The 13,210-nt window shown below is 34.5% G+C and overlaps 1 long non-coding RNA gene across 1 annotated transcript; it reads right to left on the minus strand.

The window, feature by feature from the left end:
* Positions 1-5,596: 5,596 nt before the first annotated feature.
* Positions 5,597-12,163, minus strand: LOC143068380 (uncharacterized). The gene is made up of 3 exons (XR_012976161.1): positions 12,086-12,163; positions 8,570-8,756; positions 5,597-5,869 (listed from the first exon to the last, which is right to left on the minus strand). It is a non-coding gene; the product is annotated as an uncharacterized LOC143068380 (long non-coding RNA).
* Between the last annotated feature and the right edge of the window lie 1,047 nt (positions 12,164-13,210).

The following is a 13,210-nucleotide window of genomic DNA, read 5'->3' on the forward strand; positions in this document are numbered from 1 at the left end:
TGTTAACCATGGTTTTATTTGACTGCTAGAAGTTCAATTTGACGTAGTATGAACATGTAATAGTATGAATGGACTGGTTTCCCTGGAAAGAAAACTGAGTTTGTGTTCTATAGTACAAAAGTTATGAGACACGAATCAGACAAATGTTCACTACAACAGGGATCAAAGATGAGGTCTGACTGACTTGCCCATAGTAAATGTAAATGATTTGTTATTTTGTCCCATACATATGAATATATATAATTTAGGGGTGGGGATCTCAACGGTTTTTAAGTTCTCAAACAGGTAGGGGTAGGCAGAGGATTTAGGGGGCAGGGGGCCCGGCCCCCCCCCCTTTTTGGGAAAATTTTGGTTGCTTATATAGGGAATCACTGGAGCGGGCCCCTCTTAGGTCAGACAGTTGGCCCCACTTATGAAAATTTCTGGATCCGCCACTGGGGGTAGGGTGACCCTAGGGACTTCCCCTACATTTCATTTTATTTGTTATATTGTCCCATACATGAATATATATGGTTTAGGAGTGGGGATCTCATTGGTTTCCAAGTTCTCAAACAGGAAGGGTAGGGTGACCCAAGGGACTCCCCCTATATTTCATTTAATTAGTTATATTGATCCATACATGAATATATATTGTTTTGGTGTGGGGATCTCAACCGTTTCCAAGTTCTCAAACAGGAGGGTTGGGATGACAACAGGGACTTCCCTTATATTTCATTTGATTTGTTATATTGTCCCATACATGAGTATATATGGTTTAGGGGTAAGGATCTTGACCATTTCCAAGTTCTCAAACAGGAGGGTGAACAGTGACCTCAGTGACTCCCCCTATCTTTCATCTGATTTGTTATATTGTCCCATACATGAATATATATGGTTTAGGGATGGGGATCTCGACCATTTTTAAATTCTAAAACAGGAGGGGTGGGGTGAACCCTAGCGACTCTTCCTATATTTCATTTGATTTTTCATATTGTCACAAACATGAATATATATGGTTAAGGGGTGTGGATCGCGACCGTTTCCAAGTTCTCAAACAGGAAGGGGTGGGGTAACTCCAGGGACTCCCCCTATATTTCATTTTTTATTTATTATATTGTCCTATACTTGAATATATGCAGGGGCGGATTCAGACGGGGGAGGGTTGCGGGCTTGCACCCCCCTTAAATTTGCAAAGCATGGGTTGTTCTCAGCTTAATAAAGAAAATTCCGATAATTTTACCTCAATTTTTTTTTAGCTTCGCTCTGCTCGGCAAAAATTTAAGTTTGCGCCCCTCCTAACCTAAAATCCTGGATCTGCCCCTCATATTGTTTAGGGATGGGGAGCTCGACCGTTTCCAAGTTATCAAACAGGAGGGGGTAGAGTGGCCCAAAGAATGCCACCTATATATCATATGATTTACTTACATTAAGGTATATATAATATAGTTGCATTATTTGTGAAAATAAAGAATGAAACTTTCAGCTTCTTTAATTGACCCTTCAAAATTGAGAAAAAACAAATAACCCCTCGAAATTGCAGTAATATGTTTACACTTTAAAAGCATCTCACATGCATTATCATCATTTATCATTTATAAAGAAAATTTAGACTGTGACCATGAACATGTATATTGTTAGATATACTGTTCCCAGCTGTCACGTTGTATTGGATTTTTAAATTAAAATTTATCAAAAAGTAATTTTTAGTTTCTGAATAAAATATTTTTCTGCTTTTTCTTTCTTTTACATATATCTTTTGGTTTACAATACTAGTGTTTATATTCATTTACCATGCATAGATGTATTTTTTCACCTGCTTGGATTTATTTTGTAAATGATCGTCAAACCCGGAATTATCCTTATCCGCTTCCGGAATCGGATCCGATTTTGTAAAATTTTGTCTTCACGGCCGCCATTGTTATGTGTTTACAATGTTGTTTTTGTCAATCAGATATGATTTTACTCGAATTTATACAATATTTGTCGGCAATTTTCTGTATAAAGCTAGCGGTTGAACAAAATGAACATCGCCGTCATGAATAATAATGATAAAAATAAGTTTTTAGCTCGTTTAATTGGAGACTTTGGTGAACATGGTGAAAAGGTTTGCAAAGTAATTTCTTATTTTCTTTCAAATGTAAGGCGACTACGTCGGGCGTAGCTAGAAACCAACTATCCTAGTCGAAATTCCGCTTGCAAAAGTGGAAGGTCTCGAACCACCGCTAATTTGCACACCTGCCTCCAAATTGAAAAGCTACGAAAATTTCTTTTTCTAATTTGAAATTGCCGCCAACAACATGAACAGTTGAATTATATAATAGACTACTGACGTACGTAGTTGTACTACGTATTGATGACAAACAATATTCCTACGACTTTTGTCATTTGGGAAATCATTATCTAAACTGCTTGTCTTCAGAGATTTTCGGCGATTAAATATTTCATACAATTGTTTTTTGACATCTTAGCTAAAAGCACAAGTCATAATGAACTACACAAGGATTTTTAATAAGCACTACTTCCCATGTGTAACTTTAAAACTTTTGGATAAATCGACGATCATTTAAGGCTTTTCTGGTCATTTTTTTTGTAATCCAGAATAAAAAGTATTAAAAAAGTGTTCAATTAGTTATATATAACATAGTAACAAGCTAGATAATAACAATGGCAAGTATTTCAGGATTTATTGGGTAGAACACAAATCTAGGGTGCTCGCATAATGCAGCTTACAGTGGCGAATCCAGAATTTTTCATAAGTGGGGGCCCACTGACTGACCTAATAGGGGGCCCGCTCCAGTCACGCTTCAATGATTCCCTATATAAGCAACCAAATTTTTTCTCAGTGGCTTCAGTGGCGGATCCAGAGGGGGGGTTCCGGGGGTCCGCACCCCCCCTTTATTTTGGCCGATCAATGCATTTGAATCGGGACATGTTTGCACCCCCCTGCACCCCCCCCCCCCTTTTGCCCTGGGCTAGCACCCCCCCCCTTTCGAAAATTCCTGCATCCGCCACTGGGCTTAACTGCATAAAAATGCGAGTCCAACTTGATGGAGAAAACTGAAGAAATGCTTCAGTTGAATCCGGAGTCCCCCCAAGGAACGGTACTAGGACCCATCCTCTTCCTGTGTCACATAAATGATCTCCCAGAGGCAGTAAACTCATCAGTCCGACTATTTGCAGACGACTGTCTGCTGTACCGGGAAATCAAAAACCAAAATGACCATAACAAAGTACAAGAGGATCTGAAATCACTAGAAAAATGGGCCGACGACTGGGGTATGCGCTTCAACGCCAAAAAATGTTATATGCTTAGTCTGAAAAGTAAGAGTCAGCGATTTTACAACCTTAACAACCAAACGCTTGAACAAGTGTCATCCAACCCATACCTAGGACTCCAAATACAAGAAGATCTTAAATGGAAAGAACAAATAACAAATACATGTAACAAAGCCAGTTCTACCCTAGGCTTCCTTAGAAGGAACCTACAACACTGTCCTATGGTATGCCGTAAAACAGCATATATAGCTCTCATACGATCAATTATGGAGTATGGATCAATTATTTGGGACCCATATACCCAAAAAGACATTGACAAACTAGAATCCATACAAAAGAGAGGTGCTAGATTCATTACCAAAGACTACAAATCAAGAGAGGAAGGATGTATGACAAAAATGCTAAAAGAACTTCAGCTCCCGTCATTACAATCAAGACGCCAACAACAACGACTGATCTTCTTTTTCAAAGTGGTTGAGGGGAAGATACCAGTGCTTCCTCCCGACGATTTAATCAAATTTCACAGACCAAAGAGACAAATCAAAGCAACAACGTACAATAACTTTGTAACAAAAAACATTATAGACCACCAAGTCCGTAACAACAAACGTGCGGTAATAGTTCCAACCAGTAAGACAGAACAATTCAAGAACTCTATTTTTGTGCGCACTGCAATAAACTGGAACCATCTGGAAGACTCAGTAGTGTGCGCCACTACTACCGAGGAGTTTAAATCAGCACTCCTCAGCAAGCGCGACTAATTGTGCGCAGACCAACCCGTCACATAATAGCCGAAAGGAATCTGTGACGTACCCATCCTAATTTCATAAGTGGGAGATACAGATACAGACCGTACGTAGCTAGCGAAGATACAGATGGACATGGGCACCTTACATGCAGGCCTTTCACCTGTATGGTGTTAATACATGTATATGAACATTAATCAAAGAATTTCGGTAATGGGGTCAAGGTTTTAGAATGTACACATTACAATAATACCACATATATATATAGAGATGACCAATCTTATTTGAGTGTCGGAGAACGAACTGTTACACTTGATCACATTTCAAGTAAAAATACCTTTGAATGATTTAATATAGTCGTCCTATCACTCATAATAACACTTTAAATACATGTTTTGTTATTTTAGCTGTAAATACATCTGAAAAGAATGTTACTTTGCATCTAAGGTGATAAACAGAACCAGTAAAATGTAGGTCGGATGATCTTTAAAGAGGCCATCTTATACTTCAAATAAGTTATGTATTTGAACTCAGAACATGATACATGTACACCTAAATATGACTTAATGAAGTCTACAATGTAAGCATATACGACTTACTTTTAAGTAGAAAGCAAACTTGGCTTTTTTTATTGGCAAAATATTCTGATATCCAGAACATTGATACCTTGGAATTGAAATCTGCTGTAAAGCTTAATCACAGGCAGGTCAATCAAGCCTAAAATGTGTATAACAATGACCTTATTTTCTTATGGTATGCTCCTCTGGGTGAATTCTTGTAGCTAGTGATCATGAATTTCGTTTACTTTTTATTTCACAGCTGAACTTAAGATTAATTGGTGTTTTCCTAATATCCAGTGGCAAATATTACATTGATCTGAACTCCAATGTAAAACTCGAGTCTATGACTTTTAAAGTTTGAGCCAGACTTACTTTATTAATAAACATTGTACAATAACAATTTTATTATCAATTATTTGAAAGTAAGCCATCTTATATCTGATATTTAGTCAAATACATATCAATGTTCATCAACACAAAAAACTATCTCATTCAGTCCCCTTGAGTAACTGGGTGAAAGTGGGATATATCAACACTGCAAGTCACTTATAAAGTATCTGTGATCCTTAACTTTGATATGATCAATGCAGGTCAATGATGATGTCTCGAGTGATATAAAAAAGAAGATGTGGTATGATTGCCAATGAGACAACTGTCCACAGAGACCAAAATGACACAGAAATCAAAAGCTATAGGTCACTGTACGGCCTTCAACAATGAGCAAAGCCCATACCCCATAGTCACCGATACCAATAGTATATTCACCTGTTACCTATTACCTTATCTGTACGTTACAGACAAACGTTCACGTAAATTGTCCCAGTCAATGGATGAATTTAATGTGTCAATCAATGGCCACAGCCACACTGTTTTGAATTTCATTCTATATAGATGTCAGCCTTTAGATGTCTTTTAAGTTGTCTAATCAACATAACCCTCAATACACTTTTAACAATATTGTGTCAACAGAAGCATAATATTGACAGCAGTCACACAAATGCCATAAGAGACATTTTGCAAGCCCAAGAAACAAGATTTCTTTTTCACATTACAAAAGTATCATTTTATTTTTAATTTTTCTTTCAACAGATAAAAAAAATTACAACTCTTTCGACAAAAAAAACATCACCATCTTTCTTCTGGATAAACAGTACGTCCTCCAAATAATTTGCTTTTGTTTTTGAAAAGATTCATGTTATTGTCAACCCTCTCTGTATACCAGTGTCCAAACTTCCATAGTACCATAATTGTTGCTAAACTAGCATAATATCTATAGAATTTAGGATTCAACATGGTGAATTTTTCCATCTGAAAAAAAAAAGAAGAATAAAAGATTATTCAACAATTGAAATGTAACTCACCAAGGATTAGGACAAGAAATCATCTTATTTCTAAAAAAAATGTAATTTCATGAAAGTGCAGCATTAATAATATACTAGAACACACCCGCAAAATCGCGGGGAAATAGAGCGTATGTAAACTGTAAAAAAAATATACTGACTGGAGAATTTTAGGAGAGGTATCAAAATTCAAAGGTACTTAGGGACTGGGCACATTTTTTTGCCCTCCTCCTATTTTCAAAATACAGATTTGTATACCTTCTGTTTTTCTGTACTCTATGAACATGCATATATACTATAATTACTCAATACAGATAAATACAGGAGAGGTATCAAAAGTCAAAGGTACTTTTATATATATAAGACAAGGGGATGTTCTAAGTCCAAACTTATTTAAGCTTTTCATTAACGATCTGCCTCCAAAATTTGAGCCAAGTCCAGATGCTGTTGATATCAATGGGCGTAGAATTGATTGTCTTATGTACGCTGATGACATTATTGTATTATCAAACACTAAAAAAGGTCTTCAAAACCGACTTGATATATTGCATACTTATTGTATTGACTGGTGTCTAGAGGTAAACTTGTCCAAAACAAAAGTTTTAATTTTTAACAAGCCTGGAAAATTTTTAAAGGAATCATTTTATTTAGATAAAGAGGCTATAGAATGTGTTAATAAATGTAAATATTTAGGGATAGTCTTTACTTCTAGTGGTCTTTTTCAACAGGGGAAAGAAGAGCTATTCAAAAAATCCTTAAAGGCAAAATTTAAATTACGAAAATCCATGTCAGCTTGTAATCCAAGTATTGATACTGCAATTCATTTATATGATCACACAATAAAACCAATTTTATTATATTGTAGTGAAATTTGGGGTTCATTTAAAATTAACTCTGCTGCTTGCAAGAAAAAAAGTGATTATCTATTTGAATTAATCTACATAAATGATTATTTGGAAAAATCACATTTCAGATATTTAAAGTATATTCTTGGTGTAAATAAGAAAGCCTCAAATTTAGAAGTGTTATCAGAGGTTGCAAGATTTCCTCTTTATTTTTCTGTCATTATATCTATGGTAAAATATGTACACAGGCTTAACAAGTTGGACACAGGGTTACTTTATGATGCTTATGTTTGTAATAAAATTTTAGATGCAGAAAACATTAATTGTTGGTATTCATCTATGAAATATGTACTTCAATCACTTGATATACAAAATTTAGATACAAAGCTCAATAAATTAATTAAATTTGTAAAATGTAAACTTTGTAATAGTTTCAAAACATTTTGGTTGGTCAAAAGATCTGAAACCTTATCACAAGGTAATAGTAAATTAGAGAATTATTTCAACCTCAAGACTGACTTTGTAAAGGAGGCCTATTTATCAATTAAATATTTTAGTATAAGAAGAGCTATATGTAAAATGAGAATAAGTGCTCATGATCTTAAAATTGAGAAAGATAGATATAATAAAAAATACATAGAGAGAACTCAACGTCTATGTCATCACTGCTTATCACATGGATCAAATTCTATTGAAGATGAGACCCATTTTACAGTAAATTGTCCATTATATGATGAAGAGAGAAAATTATTATTTGATAAAGTTATAAGTTTTTGTACTAATTTTAAAGATCTACCTAATGATAAGAAATATTTCTGGCTGTTCACAAATGAGCATTTACCAACTCTCATGTGCCTAGGAAATTACATTATTAAAGGGTTAGAAATAAGATCCAGATGTAAACAAAATATATGAAGTAATTTAGTATTTTATTGTTATAAGATTTAATATAATAGTTATATAAAACACATGTTGTGTTAGGCTCTGATCCTGTTCATAACGTTAAAGTATGTATTAGTTTTCTGTTTTGCTTTTTCCAATCATATTGTGTTGTAAAATGATGCCCTTTATGGGTTCTTGATTAGATTAATAAAATTCTTATCTTATCTTATCTTCTTATAATATATCAGTGAACGCCATGAATAGTAAAGAGTCCCCCCCCCCTCCCCCCCCCCCAAGATAACCATTGGAATTTATACATGTTATAGTAAATTATAACAAATACAGTAATTCATAGTAAATATATGTAAGTATATAGAAATATATCCGCAGTGACCGCAGTTAATAGTTGTTGATTAAATGGGGAAGCATGAGAGTGACGCCCCCCCCCCTTTAGGTCAATCAACGCCCCCTCCCTTATGAAAAGTTCTGGATCCGCCACTGTAAACTAATTGATAGTAAATAGCAAATATTATTCATTTTCGTTTTCCTCCCAAAATAACCCAAACTGAAACACGTTTAGCAAGGATGATACATGTTAGAACTCAAAATGATAGCAGAAAGCAAATTCATATACTTAATTTCATAATCTTTGTATGTTCGAAGTACAGAAAAACACAAACCGGAAGTCTAATCTGACTTAAAGTTTTGTCCAATGACGGGAAAATATCTGGACGCATTCTTTTTCGTTTTTTATCCCAAAATAACCCAAACTTAATGATCATAAGAATGGATGACAAATGCGACTATACATGTTACCTATAGGACACAGAGGCATGATGATTAATTTATTGTGAAAGGAGGAGAAGCGACACCAAAAATGAGGTCTTCTCGTTTAATAGTATAGAAACTATCATGCCCAATATAAAATTCACTGTACTCACTTTGCCCATTTTATTGTGGTACTTCTAAATCTCCTGTCTGCAATGCCTCTAATTTCTTTTTTGCCTTAAATTTACGAGTTCTCTGTAAATCGTTGTAAATAAAATAGAAAACAGTACCAGGGACAGCTATAGAAATGAAGTTTCTTTTAAACCACCAGCTATAATGTCTCAAACTCTGTGTGTATCTCTACAATAAGAATAATTAAAAGTAAATTAAGGTGGTACCCAACACATGCACTGAAATTTATTTGGCTCTTTTAATTTTCATAAAATTTTGATAAATGATTTACTTTGAACCTTTGACAAAAATATAAAAATTTCCAAAAATTTGAACCAACCATTTTATCAGAAAAATTACACTGGTTATATAGCAGTTTGACAAACACTATTTTTAATCATTGAGAAGCTTAAAATTCCTTTAACAACATAACGTAATTAAAATGTTTAGCTGATTTTACAGAGTTATCTCCCTGTAGTGTTAGGTACCACCTTAAATATTGCATGTAATATTGGAATAGAATGATAGAAGGAATACAGATTGATGCACAATAAACATGATCTTTTTAATAAATAGTAAACATGTAAACATTGATAAACACTTCTAATTGTGTTCTTTTATCATAACTCTTAAAAGATGACCAAAATATCTGATTGGCTGGCTAGCAGTCAGACATTTGATATAATTGCAAAATTTCAGACAGGGGTACAGTATTTCATCTTTAAATTTGTAACAGGAGTTGTTTAATTCGTTTGCATCTGAAATTCAAATCTTTGAAACAAATTGGTGGCAAATGAACTTCAAAATACAGCTTTTTGTGCTTATGTATGGGTATTGTATTTTATTTTTGAAATAAATGTAGAATGTGTTGATAGGACACAGATGATGACCCTGCTTGATATCATATAGTTATAAAGGGACATAACTGAAGAACAGTAAAAACCAAGCAAGCAAAATTTGTACTTGATCTGAGTTTTATGGTAACATGTAATGAGTATTGTGTATGAGTCTGTGACTGTCTCATAACATTTGAAACCAGATGCTCTGCAGGATGCAGCTTTGTACGACCGCATAGGGTGAACCCTGAACAGTTGGGGCAAGTATGGACACAACATTTAAGCTTGATACAGCTCTGAATTTGGATTGTGATTAAATAGTTGACACAACATAGGTTTCTGACACAGAATGAATGTGGTCTAAGAACTTAAACTTAAAACTTAAAAATTTTAAATTGGACATTTACCTATTATAGTTATGGTCCAATATCCAAAATCTAAATACATGGTTAGATTCAGCATATCATAGAACTCCAAGAAATAAATTTTTGATGAAATCAAATAATGTTCAATTTTAGACCTTTAGACTTCAATGTGGACCAATTTGATAACCGGGCCCAAATATTAAAAATCTAAGTTCATGGTTAGATTCAGCATATTAAAGAACCCCATATATTCAATTTTTGTTGAAATCAAACAAAGTTTCATTTTTGACGCTTTGCACCTTAATGTAGACCAATTCGAAAACGGGAAAATACTGTGCAATTGAATATTTCTTGCTATTGCGAAAACTGTGCAATTGAAAATTTCTTGCTATTGCACAATATTGTGCAATTAAATATTTCTTGCTATTGTGCAATACTGTGCAATTGAAGATTTCTTGCTATTGCGCAATACTGTGCAATTGAAGATTTCTTGCTATTGGGCAATACTGTGCAATTGCAAATTTCTTGCTATTGCACAATACTGTACAATTGAAGATTTCTTGCTATTGCAGAATACTGTGCAATTGTAAATTTCTTGCTATTGCTCAATACTTAATATAATAATTTTAGACCCCGATTTGGACCAACTTGAAAACTGGGCCCATAATCAATAATCTAAGTACATGTTTAGATTCAGCATTTTTTGGAAAATTTAGTGTTCACCCCCAAAACCGGTTTGACCATGACACAAAAATTTCAAGTTTATTTACAATTTACACAATGTGTATATGTTAAGTACAAATGTATGTTTAAATGAACATATGTTTTCATAGTTTAGAACTTTATTCATTTTAGGTTGAGAAATACAGGCAGTTTTGATGTTTCTGTAGTGTCCTATATTTTGACTTTAGTGGAACCTTAAAAGTAAGTTTCAAGTACATCAACTTCATCAAAAACTACCCCGACCTTACACTTTAATCTGAAAAGGGACAGACAGACGAACGAACAAATGCAGACCAGAAAACATAATGCCCATAAATGGGGCATAAAAAATAAGCAATTTATATGTTTATAAAGGGGCAAACTCAAGAACCGTAGAAGTGATGAAACCCAATTTCATACTTATTTTGTATTATGTGCTATTATGCATTGTGTACAGTGCAGTCCGGTGTATCCGCGCACCTAAGACTTATGTCTTCACTTCATTTAACTGATAAAACCAATAATTGGATAATATTGTGTGAATACATTCATAACATACTTTTATTTCATAAACTTATCAGTTTGTAGGGTTTCACCCTCAAGATTTTGTGTAATGGGTTTCCAAAATTGGGGAAACCCATTTCTGAGAGTTCCTCCAATGTCCGGTGATTTTGCGCATGCCTTCCAAAAACAGCTTATTTTGAATAGAGGAAAGATTTGCTGCTACAAAAGGTAGCTAAATTCAAACCAAGCACACTGCCAATGATGCAGAGCAAAAATTATTTCAATTTGATAAAAAATTGACTTAAGTATAACAAATTTTATCTGATGCTGAATTTCTTTTAATGGCCATTGGCCAAATATTGTAAATTACGGGATTGCAGTTATTATTTCAATCTGGAACTTATCTATTTTATTCTTTTTTCTCCCTTCAGAATGCTAAAACAATAACAAGAACAATTTCATTTGTGTTACGGTGTTGATATAACTATATCAGCAAATGCGCGGTATCACCGGCCGCGCGGACACCAGGGACTCCACTGTATATGTTTAATATCATTTGGTTGAGGAAATCTAAAGTTAGACAACAGAAAGGAAATATTCAGCAATTTTTAATTTTAAGTTTATAAAGGGGTACACTCATGAACAGTAATAATGACGCCACCAATATTCAAACATGATCGGTGTTTTGTGGTAATAAGTGTAGTGTAAACTTTTCAAAGTTTCTACAATAACATTTGGTTGAGGCAAACTAAAGCTAGAAAATAGAAACCAACTTTGGGATGTACTTTGTAGATGGACAAGGGTAAAATATATACCCACTACGCTAGTGGCGCTGACATTTGCAGATTTTCTGACAAAAACGCGCAATTTGCGCATGGCGCTGGACCTTCCCTATCAGTATCACTAATCACATCTCTCAGTATACTCATTTCCAAGCATGTTGATTTGTCAGATTTACATAACAAATTAATATGGCTTTTCTGACTCTTTTAATGGCAGTAGAAGTGAATACTTGACATTCAAATTGTTGACTGTGTGCAAAGAAACAGATTTCAAATAAAGCTTCTCTAAAAATGTGAGTTCACATGAGTTTTTTGAAAGACTGACTTACCGCAACATCCTTGTGGATGTCATTGCCGAACATTCTCTCCGTTTACTTCCGATCAGAAACGGAAACGCCCGAAAACGAATTTTCTATTGTTAGTTCGTCCCATTTATTTTCGTCCTAAGCGATTCGAGCAGCACGTAAAGTAAGTAAATCTTCAAGTATTTAGAGTTGGGAAAACATTTATATGTACAAACGAACATAGTAATCTTGAGTTTTGTAAAAATTTTAATTGACTTGATATTTAAAACAACAAACAACAAATAATGTATTTAATTCAAATGATAAGTCAGTGTAAAGCCAACAAATGATTATATCCGCGGGTCCTCCCTTTGATTGATAAATTGTACAAATTTGTTCTACCTTTGTGAACAATTTATAATTATGGTCAGGTATATATTGATTGCGAGTAACTTACATAGTAGTTAATGGGACTCTATTTCACAAGGTTCTGTGAAATAACAGGGGCGTAGCTAGAAAGAAACGATGTGGAAGCAACTACCGCCGAGCGGAGCGAGGCGACAAATTTTTGGGACCCTATTATGCAGCAAATTTTTTTTTTTCGGTTTTCGGTCATAGGACGGTTAAAAGAGGAGCTATTTGTAGATAAAAATTTATGAATGTAAAACTATTAATAAATCTTCTGAATATAGTAATACATAAACAACACATATTTGTGATACAGAATTTACTCAAAATTGTCCAAAATCTGCTCTTCGGGTCTGGGCAGAAACACACTTCTCTATTACTTTGTCAACATTCACACTAAAATCCCGATGAATATGCAGTAATGCTATGTAACTTTCGTTGTTCATTGTTGATCGTACATTTGTTTTCAATTACATACGTAGTACCGTGACTGATAGATCTCAGGGCCATCATGGCATGGTAGCACTCGCGAGATGTTATAAACCAGTGTACGTGTTCGACATCGAGCGACCTCCCAATTGAATTCGTCAAAATTACATGCTAGGTCAGTTTCGTATGTTTCAGACAATCTTGAGATTTGTTCTTTTGTGATATTTCCTACAACACGATGAAGCAGATACAGCACAAAGAAGCGATTTTCTGATAACTTGACGAGACCCCACTCTCCAGTTGCCTTATCATATGGTCTATGAACGCAAAAAA

The sequence above is a fragment of the Mytilus galloprovincialis genome, chromosome 3 (genome assembly GCF_965363235.1).
Source record: "Mytilus galloprovincialis chromosome 3, xbMytGall1.hap1.1, whole genome shotgun sequence".
Taxonomy (NCBI): domain Eukaryota; kingdom Metazoa; phylum Mollusca; class Bivalvia; order Mytilida; family Mytilidae; genus Mytilus; species Mytilus galloprovincialis.